Source organism: Triticum urartu, chromosome 3A (assembly GCF_056163025.1).
Source record: "Triticum urartu cultivar PI428250 chromosome 3A, HENAU_Tu73, whole genome shotgun sequence".
Taxonomy (NCBI): domain Eukaryota; kingdom Viridiplantae; phylum Streptophyta; class Magnoliopsida; order Poales; family Poaceae; genus Triticum; species Triticum urartu.
In genome coordinates this window covers 327,559,734-327,577,651 of record NC_141875.1, presented here as the reverse complement: position 1 = coordinate 327,577,651, position 17,918 = coordinate 327,559,734, and the positions used below count along the sequence as shown (strand labels likewise).

The 17,918-nt window shown below is 43.3% G+C and overlaps 1 long non-coding RNA gene across 1 annotated transcript; it reads right to left on the bottom strand.

Annotated features, from left to right (window-relative positions):
* Positions 1-946: 946 nt before the first annotated feature.
* LOC125543942 (uncharacterized) lies at positions 947-3,964 on the bottom strand. The gene is made up of 3 exons (XR_007299145.2): positions 3,851-3,964; positions 1,888-3,773; positions 947-1,131 (listed from the first exon to the last, which is right to left on the bottom strand). It is a non-coding gene; the product is annotated as an uncharacterized LOC125543942 (long non-coding RNA).
* Between the last annotated feature and the right edge of the window lie 13,954 nt (positions 3,965-17,918).

The window sequence follows — 17,918 nt, the reverse complement described above, 5'->3', positions numbered from 1 at the left end:
AAAATTATAGATACGTTGGAGACGTATCACCGAGTTGCTATTTCCGTTCTAGGAATAGTTGATTCTCGGGTGGAGACTGCTTCTGACCCCGGTGTTTCATTCGGGAACCTTTCCATCATCCCTGTCGCTTGGCGGCTTCCTCCCTCTGTGTTCGGTGTTGAGCTTGCCGACCTGTTTAGAGACCCAACAGTTTCTGTTGGTATGATTAGCTGGTTTATCGGGCTGGCCATGCATCTGGCAGGGTCGGTCCAATATCATATCGAGGTTGGATGGTTCATCTCGATTCGCCTTGAATGGCTTCTTCCACTGACCGGGCTTGGGGTTGCTGATTCTGGCGTTGACCGCTGTGTCGCCTGATCTTTCATTGTCATCGCGACTCACTACAAGAAATATGTCAACTTGTGACCACCATTATTGGTCACTGAATGGTCACAAATTTCCATTTGTGACCTTTTTGTGACCAAAAACATAAGGTCAAAAGCTGGCCGTCATAAACTGACTATAGCGACCTTTCTTCTGGAATGGTCGTAGACGTTTATGACCAAAATACGTCTACTGTGGCGTTTTGGTCACTAGCAACCTCCCCAGGCCACATAGGCATCGAGCGTGGCAATCTGATGTGGCACAAGATTCAGCCCGGTCCAATTCGGTGTTTATATGGGCCGAGCCCATTAATTCAGCCTTTTTAGTATTTATTTATTTTCTGTAAGTTACACGGGCCAAGCCCATTTCAGCCTTTTATTTATTTCTGGGCCAGGGCCTTTTAACATTGTTTGGGCCATTATATTTTGGAGCTGGTCCCACTTTTCATCTTCTCACACATTGGTCCCACTTGACAGAAAATTCAAAACTACTTAGATTATTTTCATAAGTGAATCCCACAAGTTAGGTTTCCATTCCACACGTTTTCAAATCACTTACATAATCAATATTTCAAACAGAACAGTATAAACATAGTTCATCAAATAAAACTAAGTCTACTACAATCTGTATATAGTTATTACAACCCAGGTATGCCTACTATTACAATATTACAATATTTACATTCTATTACAATCGAACAGAAGAGACGACTCTTTGCTGAGTAGAGCTATATGGTTTCGAACTTCAAATTTTGTAGAACTAGAGCTCCTGAACACAAAGACAAACATCATTAGAGATTAGAGTGTACACATTCTGACATATCCTTGAAGGAACAATTCTCATAATAGGAACACAAGAGAGGGCTGTTGATTTTGATGAGAACTAAATCAGAGCACTATTAATGCTATTCTGTTATAATTCAAGGGTACATAAAACTAACCACCAATCCAGTGCAAAAAATTGCATGTATAGATCCAAAAAAAAATGTATCATCTATTCAGCTATGAATGTACAGGTTTGTGTTTTAAGAAAATAGTGTATATACAGATCCAACCCAAATAAACTTTAAACAATTTTGTTATTTCCTATGAATTTACAATACTTCTCTATGCTTTTTGCAGAAAACCACTTGGCCTCTTGAGAACAAATGACAGGGTGCAACATAAGATTTATCCATCACGCTGATATTATCAGCCATGGAGTAAGTTTCCTACAAGCAGCAGATAGTGAACCTAGGTGCGCAGAAGCTTGAACTGAAGTAAACATAGAAAAGAATCTGACCATACTAAACATGCATGTGGGAAGAATGAAATTTGAATCCCATGGTAACTCTTTATCTAGCATGTACTCCTCACAAATGTTTCTACATAATTTTTATAACATTCATCATACAATGCAAAACTCCATCCTACTTCCAAAGCAACATTCCCAGAGTTGAACCTCAGGATGGTTATACACGTTCTGAGGCAATGCCAACACAAAAAGAGCAGAACAACTGAAAGGAAATCAGGCTGCACACAGTACCTGGCGCTGGGGGTGGCACGGCGGTGATGGCTCGGCACATGGCGCCGCACACGCTGGGCGCCCTGACGGGTAGGCCAGCACCCTTCAGCAACGGTGGCACACGATCTGGCTCTGCATACCTGCAATCGAAGTAGATAAGAAAGAGGAGCAACGGCGTAACGGGCAAGGCATTCGAGGTTGCGTCAACACAGTACCAGCAATCAACGAAATGTACCAAAACTAAATCTGATCGCCTGTCCGACCAACGACCCGACATCGCTGGCCAGACCCCGCGGCCAACACTATGCAAAAACTATCAGCACACATGCAGCAGGCAAAAACAGAATCCAAGAGGGCATGCAATCAATTAATATAACACAATCATATATGTTTATGCTCTTATTCAGAGTACTACTGACTGACCCCAAAACAAAGCATCACAGCAAAGTACTTCAACATGAGATATGATGCATCATGAACATTATGTGGCAAATCAGTACCCGAAAAGGGGACAGAAGACTAAATACTCATGGAACTAGCTGTGTAATAGGTGGCTAGTCAGAACCAAACAAGTTCCCAAGTCATTTCTGGAAAATATATTAGCTTATCATACAGGTTCAGACACAAGGAAGGTAACCATCAGAGATAGAACGAATCACAAATAAACCAATCATGGAAATTGACTAAATGGCTGTATTCATCCTTGTATATACGCCAACTGATCAATCCAATGGCATCATCCACAATGCTGTAAATCTGTTTCATTACTAGGATAATGGCATCATCCACAATGCTGTAAATCTGTTGAATTTTTGCATATGCAGGCAGCAGCCCCAACTCAACATTAACCTAGCAAAATCTGTTGAATTTTTGCATGTGAGATCTATTGGCTTGTATTGCCATCAGCAGCAGAACAACTCAACTTAACCCAGCCTTGTTTAAGTGACTAATATAAATGTGAAAACTAGGATAATGGCATCATCCACAATGCTGTAAATAAAATGGCAAGCCACCAAAATGACAAACAGGAAGTAAGCTACATGAACTAGCCCTCCTGCCACCCACACGTGCATCCACCAAAATTATAAGGTTGTTCATACAAGGAACAAAATTAACAAAAAAATAGTGTGGATGACATTCAAAATGAGGACTAATCACAAAAGAGGCTAGCTAGGCGCCAGCTCAAAACTTCAAATGATCTTAGATAAACGGTAACATCATTAAAAATGAGGACTAATCACAAAAGAGGCTAGACAATAATATGCTCAGAAGTATGGATACAACTATACAATAGTTGGGGGCACACACTTGTATGAAATCAAACAGTAGCATTTTAACAACAATGATTACCATTTAAAATGAGATGTCATAGGTTCTGGCTCAAGGTTTGTAACATGTCAGGTTGATGCATTAATCTAGCATAAGCACATTAGAAACTACACTTATAATGCAGATTATACAATACAACCTAACACGATATGGAACAAACTACAACCTAGGAAAATCAACTATAGAATAAGCATGTCAATAGTTTTGCGACTCATGAAGATACATCTATGCACAAAGGAAGCACATAGCAGAAATAGATTCATCTTTGTTTCTTATTATATTCCAATGAACTCAAATAATGAATATACCAGTTTAGCGGCTTTTAGGCTTACTGATTACATATTTTTATAGTACGATGCGATAAATTATCTGGTTATAATTACATATACCAGTTTAGTGTTATTATTAACTTGATGGTGGCATCTTCTAGTAGGGTACAGATTTCACACAAGACATGAAAAACTAGTCAGTTTAGTGGGCTGCTGTTGGGTGGAAGAAGCTTTGGTGGGCTGCTGCTTGTCCTAGTTCTCATTGAAACAGCCCAGCCGCGCGAAATCCTCAACTGACTTGACATGAACCTGCAAAGGAAGACGGATAAAAACCCTGACGGCTCAAGCAGATCAAGTAGATCAAAGACGTGGGTGTCCTGCACCACCTGGTACGACGACACCCAGACAGCGCCGCTGACGGACGCCGTGAACTGGAGGATCTCCTCCATGGCGATGGTGACCAGGCCCGGCTGCTCCTGCAATCCCTGAGACAGACAGACACAGAGCAGGAACAATGTTCAGACACTCGAAATTACAGATGTGTCCATACTGACTGATGCATATGGTCTCTCTGAAATGGCAAGGATGGTGGGCGCGTTGTGTGCGTACCTTGAAGAGGCGGTCCTTGGCGGCAGCGGCGCCGCAGGCCACGACGCATGCGTTGCCGGTGCTGGCGGTCTGGGTCTGCAGGTGGTTGGCGAGGATGGGCTGTAGCTCGTGGAGGAAGATGGCGGTGAGGCCGGCGAGTGCGACCCCGGCATGGTCAGCGATGCGGAAGACATTGCGCTGGTCTGGAAGATCCCTGCCGGCGGCGGAGGCGGGGTCTTGGACTTGGGAGGCGGAGGCGCCTACCCTGCCGGCGCTCAATCTGGAAGATCCCAGCGCCATGTGAGATGCGGTGAGGGAGGAGGGAAAGGGTGGTGGTGGAGCACGGAGACGGCCGTCCTTGAGGAGGACATGGGCGTCAACCGCGAGGACGACGGAGATGGATCGATCTGGGAGCGCCGCTGCTTGATCTGGTGCGTGGATGCGACGTACGCTGCCTCCCCTTCTCGATCTGGAGGTGGATTCGCCATGGAGGAGGGTGGGGGGGAGGAGGAGAGGGCGGTGGCTGAGCGGAATGCGGGGGAAGGCGGAGGACGGCGGCGCGTTGGGAGGTGCGGATGGCGGCGCGTCGAGGGAGAGAGAGCAGCCGCATCGGGAGGGAGGGAGGGAAGACAGAGAATGGGTGGGTCAGGATCTGGGGGATCAAGGGGAGGGGGAGAGGGTGGGTCATGAGTGGGTGGGTGGGGGGTGGCGGCGGCGGGTATCGAGGAGGGTGGGTGGGTAGGTTAGGGTTTTTGTTACTCGGGAGAAGCTCCACCGTTGGATGGGTGCGCGATAGACGACTCATATTGCGTCCAATCTGATGATCCGCGTGAAGGTGATTCCTCACATCTCATTGGTCGGCTGTCTCGCGCTTGAATTTCAAAAAATTGGACTCAAATCTCTCATTCTTTTTAAAACATAATGATGGCATAGTTCGTCAAAATGATCTCGTATTTGCATAAGTGTGCATATTGAAATGGCAAACAATGTTGCCAAATAGAGCTTTAATTTTTATTGCATAAAATATATTTTTCCATTTTCCGAGTGCATAAATGCTTTTTTTAAGAACCTACCAAATATTTGTTCCAAAATAGCACCACACCATTGTTTCTAAAATATTAGACCATATTTTATGTAAAATTGACCAAATAGTTGCATGTCAAAAGCTTTTGATCCACCTCTTCTGAAAAAAAAAACAATTTCCATTTTTCGAGTGCCCAAAATGAGTCTTTTTTGTGAAGGAGCTACCATATATTTGTTGCAAAATTGGACCAAATAATTTTTCTAAAATATTAGGCCATATTTAATGCACAATTGACCAAATGGTTGGGTGTCAAAAACTTTGATCCACCTTTCGTGAAAAGACAATTTTTTTCCGATTCAGTTGGAACCGGGTCAAATTTGAACAGCAGCTGCCTCATAATTTGCTCTTTATTTTTTCAAAAAATTCATTTTTAGGTACTTAACTATCTACTTAATCAGAGAAACACCAAAAGATTTCCAAGATTCAACCACTAGCTAGGAACGGTCAAGCCCGCCGTTTTGACCGCATTTTGAAACGGGCATAAAAAATTCAAAAAGATCAAAAAAATTGGAAAACCTTCGCATTGTGTCATTATATGTGACCAAGCTTACAGGAAAAATAATAAACTTGTAATACAGTAATTATTTTAAAAAAGTGTTCTCAGAAATGAACTATCAAGTGTGAAGATTCATGGCTTTTAAGCCAAATGATCAATCTTATGGCCACATTCATGGCATAGTTTGTTCAAATGATCTCATATTGTGCACAAGGGTGCATCTTGGAATTCCAAACAATGTTTCCTAAGGGAGTTTTCATTTTCTTTGCACGGAAAATTCATTTTCCATTTTCCGAGTGCCCGAAATGAGTTTTTTTTGTGAAGGACCTCCCAAATATTTGTTGCAAAATTGGACCAAATCATTTTTCTAAAATACTTGGCCATATTTAATGCACAATTAACAAAATGGTTGGTTGTAAAAAGTTTTTATCCACCTCTGGTGAAAAAGACAAATTCCCGCTGATTCAGCTGGAAGCGGGTCAAATTTGAACTGTAGCTACGTCGTAGTTTGCTCTTTATTTTTTCCAAAAATCATTTATAGGTACATAAGTATCTATTTAATCAGAGAAACACCAAAAAATTCCAAGATTCAACCGCTACCTAGGAACGGTCAAGCCCGCCGTTTTGACCACATTTTGAAACGGGCATAAAAAATTAAAAAAAATCAAAAAATTGGAAAACCTTCGCATTGTCTCATTATATGTGATTAAGTTTCCAGGAAAAATAATAAACTTGTAATACGATAATTATTTTTAAAAAGTGTTCTCAGAAATGAGCTATCATGTGTGAAGGTCAATGGCTTTCAAGCCAAATGATCAATCTTATGGCCACATTCATGGCATAGTTTGTTCAAATGATCTCATAGTGTGCACAAGGGTGCATATTGGAATGGCAAACAATGTTGCCTAAGGAAGTTTTCATTTTCGTTGGACGAAAAAACCATTTTCCATTTTTCGAGTGCCCAAAAGGAGGTTTTTTTGTGAAGGAACTACCAAATAATTGTTGCAAAATTGGACCAAATCATTTTTATAAAATACTAGGCCATATTTAATGCACAATTGACAAAATGGTTGGGTGTAAATTTTTTTGATCCACCTCTCGTGAAAAAGACAAATTTCCACTGATTCAGGAGGAAGCGGGTCAAATTTGAACTGCAGCTGCCTCATAGTTTGCTATTTATTTTTTCCAAAAATCATTTCTAGTTACATAAGGACCTATTTAATCATAAATACATGGTTTGGTGGCAATACGTAGAGGTTTGGGCAGTGGCCGAGGGCCCCAACTCTAGAGCGCGTAAACTCGCATGCCCGCCGCGTGGTCACCGCGTGACCGTGGCATTGCCATGCGTTCTGGGCGGCCTAGGCATGTCTAGTGGGTTGGGCACTCCCCGGGTTGGTGCTAGGAAGAAAATTACAACATAATATTCTCACGAGGAGACTGATCGATGCTCAAACATGAATTAACAGCCAAGTGTTTGATTAGCGGTACGGGAAATGTACATGGCTAATGGGCGTGAGTTTTGGCTGAGGATGATCAGTTACTAAGAAGACCGTCTTCACAAATTTTTAGTCAAAAGGAGGAGCCTAGGTGGTACTTGCTTTGCGAACTACCACACTGGACATAACTACGAATGTTGAAGCTCGGCTCAAAATAATGAACGGATTGAGCTGGCATTAGGTGGAGGATGGTTATTTGGGCATAGGAAACCACTGTAGAAAATGGATACTATTTGGAAATGCCAAAGTGGTACTTCCTTCACAATTCTCTTCTATGGACAGAAACTTGGGAAAACTAGTGAGAGAGATTGGATGAATGAAATGAGCTAAAAATTAGTGTAGGTAAGTTACATAGGTATGGTCATGCGCTTGTAAATTTTCAGATCATTTGGGTAAGCCTAGCTAGTACTTACTTCACAAAGCTTCTCTCGAGGTAGAAACTTTGAAAATTTCCTGAGAAAGATTTACTAGGAAATTGATCTGAATATTATCATGTGGCAATGATTTGGGTATGGAAGAGTGCCCGAAAAGTTTGAGGGTAATAGGAGGGGTCTAGATAACACTTGCTTTGCAACGTGCCAATTTGGCCATAAAATATAAATTGAACCTGGGCTCACATAGATGATTTGACTGAGATGCAATTTGGAGGAGGTTGATAATTTGGGCATATGAAGGAATTGTATAAATTTCATGTCATTTTGATATATAAAAAAGGTACTTTCTTCACAATGCTTCTAGGTGGACAAAAACTTTGAAAATTTGCCGAGGAAGATTTGCTAGGCAAGTGGAGCTGAATTTTGTCATGCGGTAATGATTTTGATAGGAAAGAGTGCCCAAAAATTCCGAGGGCAATCAAGAATATATAAATAGCACTTCCTTCATAAAGTGCTATCGTGAACAGAATAGGAAAATGAATATTGATGAATTAGTTTTGAACTAGGCAAGGAAGGATTTTTACATATTTGATGAAGATATGACCCAAAGAATTTATGAGATTTTTTTGGGAATTTTGGGAATGACAGAAATATAGGTTGCTTCACAACCTAGGGCAAAAACTGCCACATGGACATGACACATAGGCAAAACTGATGAGGTGGCGCCTAGTCATAGCAACCCACCACAATTTACAAGGTTATGACCATCTATATTGGTCATGATCAGCTAGAAATAAGGCAGCAGACCAGTGCTATCTGCTTTATGACCATTTCGTGTAAGGAAATTACGACCTTTCTGACCAAAATGGTCGTTATAGTTTAGGTTTTGGAGCCCCCGAACAACTTTTGACAAATTGGTCTGAAATGGTCATAGATCTATGACCAATTCTTCCAGGGTCACTAACAGAAGGTCACAAGTTGACATATTTCTTGTAGTGACTGTTGTTTTCGCTTCCTCGTGGCTTGCCGTTGCTGTCTCAGATTTCGGAGGTGGCCTGGTTGCTGGCGCTACTGCTTCTACGAGCGAGCCAGCTGTCTTCTCCCGCGCAAAAGCGGTTCATCAGAGTAGTGAGGGCTGTCATGGATTTAGGTCCTTCTTGGCCAAGGTGGCGTGCAAGCCATTCGTCCCGGACGCTGTGTCTGAAAGCCGCAAGGGCGTCGCGTCCGGACAGTCGACGATTTGGTTCTTTTTGACTAAGAACCAAGTCCAGAGCTCTCTAGATGATTCTTCGGGCTATTGGACAATGTGACTTAGGTCATCGGCATCCGGTGGCCGGACATGTGTTCCTCGGAAGTTATCGAGGAAGGCCTCTTCCAAGTCCTCCCAGCTTCCTATGGAATTTTCAGGCAGGCTGTTTAGCCAGTATTGAGCTGGCCCTGTTAGTTTTAGTGGGAGGTATTTAATGGTGTGGAGGTCGTCCCCACGGGCCATATGGATGTGGAGGATGAAATCTTCTAACCATACCGCGGGATCGGTTGTCCCGTCATATGATTCAATATTGACGGGTTTGAATCCTTTGGGGAATTCATGATCCATTACTTCATCAGTGAAGCAAGGCGGGTGTGCGGCGCCTCTATGTTGGGCCACACTACGACGTAACTCTGAAGGAGTCCCTTTGCGGTTTTCGGGTATGGCGAGGTTTGACACGTCAGAATAGGTAGCCATCGTCACGTGTCGAAGCATGCTTTCGCGATCCGTAGACCGGTCTTGCGTGTCCTGCTCTATTGTCCAAGTCCCTCTGCAGGTTGTCTAGGTGATCGTGACCTGCGTTGTTTTTGCCTTTACGGTGAGGTGGGGCGGTCTAGTGTCCGGCTTGAGTTGCCTCTTTATCCGGCCAAAGTCGTCGGCGACCTGCCGCATTGTGTGACGATGGTATGGGCTCCACCGCCCCGTCATCGGACTGGTATAGCAATATGTGCTTTGGGTAGCTTTTGGCTAGGCCACTCAGGCCATATTCTTCGGCGACTAGGACTTCGGTCCATCTGTCGTTGAGTAGGTCTTGGTCAGCTTGAAGCTGCTGCTGCTTCTTTTTCAGGCTCCTTGCCGTAGCTATCAACCTGCGCTTGAAGAGCTCCTGCTCGAGGGGCTCTTCGGGTACGATGAAGTCTTCGTCACCGAGGCTTACCTCATCTTTGGAGAGGGGAAGGTAATTGTCGTCCTCCAAACCATCGCTGGGCGGGGCCGGTTCATCGGGGCTGGCTTGCCCGTTTTCTTATTCCTCCTGCTCGGATATTGCTCCCACAGGGTCTTCATTGTTTACGGCGCCGTTTGGAGTACTATTTTCTCCAGTGCCATCGTTGCTGCGGCATGACTTGGGGCGGCGCTTGGGGCGCCAGAACTTAGACTGTGTCTCAGGAGTTTTAACTGGATCTCCCTTGTCCTTGTCGCAAGGCTTTTTAGGTGTATCGATCATGTACATGTCATATGAAGGGGTGGCCGTCCCACGCCTGATGACTAGCGGGTCTTGGCCTTGCTCCTTATTGGCATCGTCGTCTATACCGTCAATGTCTTCAGAGCCCGAAGCGGTCATGTCGGTTATGTCCTTGATAGTGGCTATGAAGTGGGTGGCGGGTGGGAAGCGAAATTCTCCATTGCCAGCCTCTAGCTCGAACCGGACATAGTTTGGCCATGAGTCCCCCAAGCACATCGCCGAAGGGCGAGCATTGGAAGATATCTGTGGCGCTAAAATTGATGATTGATAACCGATCCAGCTCGGTGTCTGGGAGCACGCAAGGTTCGGAACTCATAACCGGAAACGAGTCTGAAATTCCGTTGGCGCTGATATTGCGGGGTGCCGAGCCCGTGTGCGGCTCCAACACCGCGGACTCTGTGGCCTCGGATGGCATGATCTGCTTCGGTTCTAAGGCCGTTGCAGCAACAGGGACCATCTCCTGGATGTTATCCGATGACGGATTTAAGTCATGTTCATCGGGGCGAGGGGGACCTATAATTGCATCTAGTGCCCCTTAGTGATTTTGGTGTATTGAAGACTTATAGGTTAAGGGACTAATGCGTGTGTGAGTGTACACAGGTCTATAAGTCTATGAGGAGTTTGATATTTATAGGAAAGGTCGACCCCTAAAAATGAATATCTTCGACTAAAGATTTTGGTATTTCTGAAGACTTACATGAAGACTTTGAAAGTGGAGAAATTGGTGTGTCCGTGAAGACTTGATATTCATGCGAGAAATATGAAGCTTGAAGACTTTCGTTTTCATAGTTTTGTTTTTCTCTTTCTTGAGTCATAGGAAACACCGTACTGTTAAAGGGGGTCGAGGAAATACTAAGGAAAAATTTCCATGTGATGCTCAACTCAAAATCCTACACCTACCAATCCCTTCGAGTGAAGCCATTGAAAATCTCATACAATTCAGTCAATTTCTTCAGTGACAGAGACGAAGTTCTTCTGGTCTCTAAGGAATTTGTCCTGACTGAGGAGTTAGGAATTCGCCAATGTGGATTGCCTATAGAGTGAGGAACATGATAGCCCTGAGGATTTTGGTACTCAAAATTCCGACCGTTGCTGTGTTATGCGCTAGCTGTTCCAAAATATCTATCCACCTAACGGTCATATCATTGAAGGGCATTTATGTCTTATCATGGCGGGCTGCTCCCTAGGCTATAAATAGCCGCCCCCTACAACCACTAGCGGGTTGAGGCTGCTCCGAGAGAAACCGGCACTTGTTATTTGAGAGCAACCCATCCTCCGAGGACTTTGAGCGAAAATCATCAAGTGAGGAAAAACCAAAAACCCAAAACCCAAACACCTACAAACCCCAAGTGATTAAGCATCACTGAAGAGATTGATCCTGAGTGGATCCGACGCTTGTTACCTTTGAAGACTGTGCTTCTTCCATACGGTTAGGCGTCATGGTCTAGAGCATCCAAGAGGAATTGTGGATCGCCGGGTGACCAAAGTTGTGAAGGTTTGGAAGTCGCCTGAAGACTTACCACGAGTGATTGGACGAGGTCTGTGTGACCTTAGTTCAAGGAGGATATGGTGAGGACTGGGTGTCTTGGACTAAGTGTCCTTGACTGGGTGTCCGGGACTGTCTGTCCTCGAGTTTAAATACTCAGCCGCTCCAACCAGACGTACAACTGAGACAGCAGTTGGAACTGGTCTACCAAATCATTGTCTTCACCAAGCTTACTGGTTCTATTTCCTCAACTCTTTCATTTCCTCATAACTGTGTTGTATGTTTGTTCATATCTGTGTTTGAAGACTTTGACTGAAGACTTTCTCAATTTCCTCAGTTCAATTTCTTCAGTCTGTTTGTCTTCATCCTGTGTTATCCTGTGATTACGCTTCCTGCACTCTGTGCCTGTCTTCATTTCATCATGATGACTATGCTTGTATTATGTTATGTTTAACTTTGAGTACTTATTCCGCTGCTAGTAGTTCTTCGCTAAGGAATTTCCTCACCGGCAAATTCCTCAGTGAAGAATTTAATAAAAATCGCCTATTCACCCCCCTCTAGTCGATATAATGCACTTTCAATTGGTATCAGAGCAAGGTACTCCCTTGTTTTGTGTGATTTTGGTTTAACTTCTTGGAGTTTTAGTTATGTCGACCGCAGGTATGATCAAGGTCTTTGCTGGGTGTCCTACCTTCGATGGGACGGACTACCCCTACTGGAAGAATAAGATGCGAATGCATCTTGAAGCAATTGATAACGATCTCTGGTATGTTGTGGAAAATGGTGTTCCCTCAGTCACACCTTCTCTGAATGCTGCCGCTGTGAAGAGATTCAAGCAACTCGACTCTCAAGCGAAGAATATCATATGTGGCCATCTAAGCAAAGGACAGTATGGCAGAGTGAGTGCTTTGGAAACAGCGAAGCTTATCTGGGATAGGTTGTCCAAAGTGAATGAAGGAGTCTCAACTCAGCGTGACTCTCAAGTTGATGTTGTTCGCAATCTCTTCAACCGCTTCAAAAGACTCGACAATGAAAATGTTCAACAAACCTTCGATCGCCTCACTGACATCTCAAATGAGCTTCAAGCACATGGTGCCACTGACATCACCGACCATGAGGTGGTGAAGAAATTGCTGAGATCGCTTGATTCTTCATTTGACACTCTGGCATTGATGATACAAGAACGTGCTGATTACAAGTCACTTGATCCCGCTGATATTCTTGAGAGGCTAAATACTCATGAGTTCCAACTTGCTGAAAAGAGAGATCTCTATGGTTCAAGCTATGGCAGAACACGTGCACTGAAGGCCAAGGCAGTATCTGAGTCCGAAGATGAAGACTCTGGTAGCAGCCTTGGTGATCCTGAAGAACTGAGCCATGATCTGGCTCTGCTCGTGAAGAAGTTCCAAAAGTTCTCAAGACGTGGTCGCCTTGGAAGATCCTCAAGGAGCAATGATTCCTCATACAGTGACTACAAGAAGAGGCTCTGTCAGAAGTGCAAGAAACCTGGACATTTCATTCAAGATTGTCCTTAGTGGGAAAAGGAATCAAAGAAGAAGAAATACAAGGATTACAGTTCTGATGATGCAAAGAAAAAGAAGAAATCCACAAAATCCTCATCATCAAAATCCTCAAAGCCTTCATATCACAAGAAGAGCAGCTCCAAGAAGGCCAGGGCATTCATTGGCAAGGAAATGGACTCTGAGGCTGAATCTGAAGAAAATGAGGAAGAGGAGTCATCTGAGGAGTCCGAATCCGGAGTGGCGAGCCTTGCTCTCGCTACTGCATTCGTCAACAAGTCTATCTTCAACATTGAGGAAAATGACCTCACCAACAAGGCTGATGAAGGGGATGATGACTATGCTCCCACATAATGCTTCATGGCAAAGGGTGCCAAGGTACTCAAATATACCTCCTCTGAATCAAGTGAGGATGAATCTGATGAAAACCTTAAGCCCAGCTATTCTAAACTTGCTAAGATTGCTATAAAACAATAAAGGGCTTTAGAAAAGGTTCAAAACATGCTAAATAAAAGTGATGATATGTTGGGTGAAGAAATGGATCGCACTGAAACTTTGACTGAAAATCTTCAGAGACTTCAGTCCAAGCTTGACAAACTTCAAAGTCATCATAACACTCTCTTATCGGATCATGAGAAGCTTTCTTATGAATTTCTTCAAAGAAAGCAAGACCTTGAGAAGCTAAGAGTGAGTTATGAAGATCTTCAAAGGAGCGCGATTCATTACTTGCTCAACAAATCAGTGCATCTCAGGAAGAATTTGTTCCTCCATGCTTGAAATGCATTGAACGTGAATCTACTAATTCTTTACCTGAATGTTCAAATGCTGCTAATGTTTCAAATTCTTCACATGCCTCTGCTATCACTAATTCCTCATCTGAGGACATTCCTAGTATCACTGACGATGCAGGGCTAAAGGAATTGTACACCACAGGCATGTACAAAAGCCTCAAAGGGCATCAGGCTCTTTGTGATGTGCTTAAAAAGCAGACCTCAACAGGAACCCTAGGAAAGAGGGTATCGCCTTTGAGAGGAAAATCAATGCTCATGGTACATATTGGAAGCCTGAGCAGTACCCCAAAACTACATGGGTTGCTGCAAAGGGACCTCCAGTTGATGCATCTAACTTATTTGGATTTGCATGTGAATCTCCTCATTCTGATAATGAGTCAATTGACTACAACTATAAACTGTTCAAAAATCAGAATGGTGAAGTATTTGCTAGATATGTTGGCACTAACTGCAGGAATGGCTCCCCTGTGAAGAAAATCTGGGTTCCCAAAATATGCCTTGAAAATCTTCAGGTGAATGTCATCATGACGCCACCTGTGAAGAATAGGAACCACAGATCAAATTCTTCATATGGACCAATTTCTTCATATGGATTTAAGTCCTCATACGGACCAAATTCCTCATATGGATCAAAGTCCTCATATGAACATCATCGTGCTAACCTGTCTGTTTCGCAGGGAAGATCTAAGGATTATGGATATGTGCATTATTCTTCAAATCATTATGTCCATAAGTCCTCGAAGAATTTCTCTGCTTACTCTTATGCTTACTCTAACCCCTCTTATGTGAAACGAAATGGACTGGCTTCTATGCCATCCTTCTCGTATGGAGCTCGCAGAATGATGAACTCTTTGCCACCCCTTCAGATGTGGGTGGTGAAGAAAACGAACTAATCTCTTCTGCAGGGTCAGGTCTCCAGACACACATAATCGTCTGAAGAATTTGCTGGAGACCTGAGCATGCCTAAAAGGACACAGGCTAATCATGAAGAAATGAACTTTCATTTCTCACGTCCTCATATTGCTTTATCAGTTCTTTTACTTGATGAAATTGATCTGATGAATTGATGTCATATTCTTCACTGATGAAGTATATGAGTTTGTAAGCTGCACTAATTCATCTACAGGATGATCAACCCAAAGCCACTGAGTGGGTCCTCAATAGTGGATGTACAAACCACATGACTGGTGACAAGAATCTATTGATGGATGCTCCATTATCACCATCGCATCTGAAGCATATCATCTTTGATGACAAAGGCAAAAGTCAGGTATTGGGTCTAGGTAAGGTTGTGATTACAAAGGATCGACACATGGACAAAGTCATGCTTGTTGAGTCCTTAGGATACAACCTTATGTCTGTCTCAATGCTTTGTGGTCTTGATATGGTTGTTGTCTTTGGCAAGTACCGTTGTGTTGTGGTTATGGAAGCTGACAACTCCAAAGTCTTCGAAGGCTTTAGGAGAGGAGACCTGTATATTGTTGATTTCTCTACAGGACCACAACCAGCCGTGTGCTTACTTGCAAAAGCTTCAGAAGGCTGCCTCTGGCATCGACGACTTGGTCATGCACGCATGAGGAATTTGCACACGCTTGCAAAGAAGAAGCATGTCATTGGCATCAAGAATGTCAAATTCCTCAAGGATCACCTATGCGGAGCCTGTGAAGCTGGGAAGATGACCAAGGCCAAGCATCCAGCGAAGACTATCATGACCACCACTCGCCCATTTGAATTGCTTCACATGGATCTCTTTGGTCCTAATCATTATTCTGCTATCTCAAATGAAGCATCTCAATATGGTTTCGTTATTGTTGATGATTATTCTCGCTACACATGGGTACAGCTTGTTACTTACAAACATGAAGTGCAGGAAGTCTTCAAACGATTTTCCTCGAGGGCTTCAACCAACTTTGGTGTGAAGATCAAGCACATCAGAAGTGACAATGGCATTGAGTTCAAGAATTCTGGTCTCGATGACTATCTTGATGAACTTGGTATTACTCATGAGTTATTTGCTCCTTACACTCCTCAGCAGAATGGAGTCGTGGAGCGCAAGAACAGGACTCTTGCTGAGATGGCTCGCACTATGCTTGATGAATACAAAACGCCTCGTCGTTTATGGACTCAGGCAATTGATACTGCGTGCCACATCATCAACAGAGTATATCTTCACAAATTCTTCAAAAAGACTGCCTTGAACTCCTCACTGATAAGAAACCCAATGTAAGTTATTTCAAAGTCTTCGGTGCTAAATGTTGGATTAGAGATCCTCATCACAACTCAAAATTTGCACCGAAAGCACATGAAGGTTTTATGCTTGGTTATGGAAAGGACTCGCACACCTACAGAGTCTTCAACAATGTTCTTCACAAAGTTGTTGAAACTGTAGATGTGCGGTTCGATGAAACTAATGGCTCGCAAAGAGAGCACCTACCTACTGTGATAGATGAACTAGCACCTGAGGAAACTATCAAGTTCAAGGCTACTGAGGATGTCATTCCTACTGAAGAATCTGATGAAGAATTCATTCCAGAACATGAAGAACATCGAGCTAATGCACCTGAAGAAAATGGTGCTGAAGAAAACGCTGATCAAACTCTTCAACGACAACCAGCTCATCCTCGCATTGCAAAAGAAGTGCAAGTTGAGAAGATCATCAATGACATCAAAGCGCCAGGTCCTCTCACATGCTCAAAAGCTTCACATTTGTCTAACTTTTGTGGGCACTATGCTTTTGTCTCTATTACAGAGCCCACTAAGGTAGATGAAGCATTTCTGGAGCCTGAGTGGATTCAGGCCATGCAAGAAGAATTACATCAGTTCGAGCTCAACAATGTCTAGGAACTGGTCAAACGTCCAGATCCTCGCAAGCACAATATCATCGGCACAAAGTGGATCTACCGCAACAAGCAAGATGAAAATAGCCTTGTTGTGAGGAATAAGGCACGGCTTGTAGCTCAAGGCTACACACAGGTTGAAGGAATTGATTTCGATGAAACTTTTGCACCTGTTGCTAGACTTGAGGCTATTCGCATATTACTTGCTTATGCTAACCATCATGATATCACTCTATATCAAATGGATGTGAAAAGTGCATTCCTCAATGGTAAGCTTGAGGAAGAAGTATATGTTGCTCAACCCCCAGGTTTTGAAGATCCAAAGAATCCTGACAAAGTCTTCAAACTCAACAAGGCCCTCTATGGCCTCAAGCAGGCCCCACGGGCTTGGTATGATACTTTGAAGGAACTCTTCATGAAGAAAGGCTTCAAACCCGGTTCACTCGACCCTACTCTTTTCACTAAATCTTATGATGATGAATTGTTTGTGTGCCAAGTATATGTTGATGATATTATCTTTGGCTGTACTGACCAACGTTATAGTGATGAATTTGCCTATATGATGAGTGAAGAATATCAAATGTCTAGTATGGGAGAGTTGAAATTTTTCTTAGGTCTTCAAATTCGTCAACAACATAATGGCATATTCATATCTCAGGAGAAATACCTCAAGGATGTACTGAGGAAGTTCGGCATGCAAGATTGCAAACGCATCAAAATTCCTATGCCCACAAATCGCCATTTGTGCACTGATGAAAATGGTATTGACTTCGATCATAAGGTATACCGCTCCATGATAGGTTCCTTTTTATACTTATGTGCATCTAGGCCAGATATAATGCTTAGTGTTTGCATGTGTGCCCTATTTCAAGTTGCACCGAAGGAATCACACCATAAGGCTGTGAAGCATATTCTTCGATATCTAGATCACACACCAACATTTGGATTATGGTACCCCAAGGGCTCGGCTTTTGATCTTGTTGGATATTCTGACTCTGACTATGTTGGTGATCGTGTGGATCGTAAGTCAACATCTGGTACATGTCATTTCCTCGGACGATCTTTGGTCTGTTGGTCCTCGAAGAAACAGAACTGCGTATCACTCTCTACTGCTGAAGCTAAGTACATTGCCGCTGGTTCTTGCTGTGCCCAATTTCTATGGATGAATCAAACTCTCAAGGACTACGGTGTCAGCATGAAGAATGTACCTCTCTTCTGTGACAATGAGAGTGCCTTCAAGATTTCTCACAACCCAGTTCAGCACTCGAAGACAAAGCACATTCAGATTTG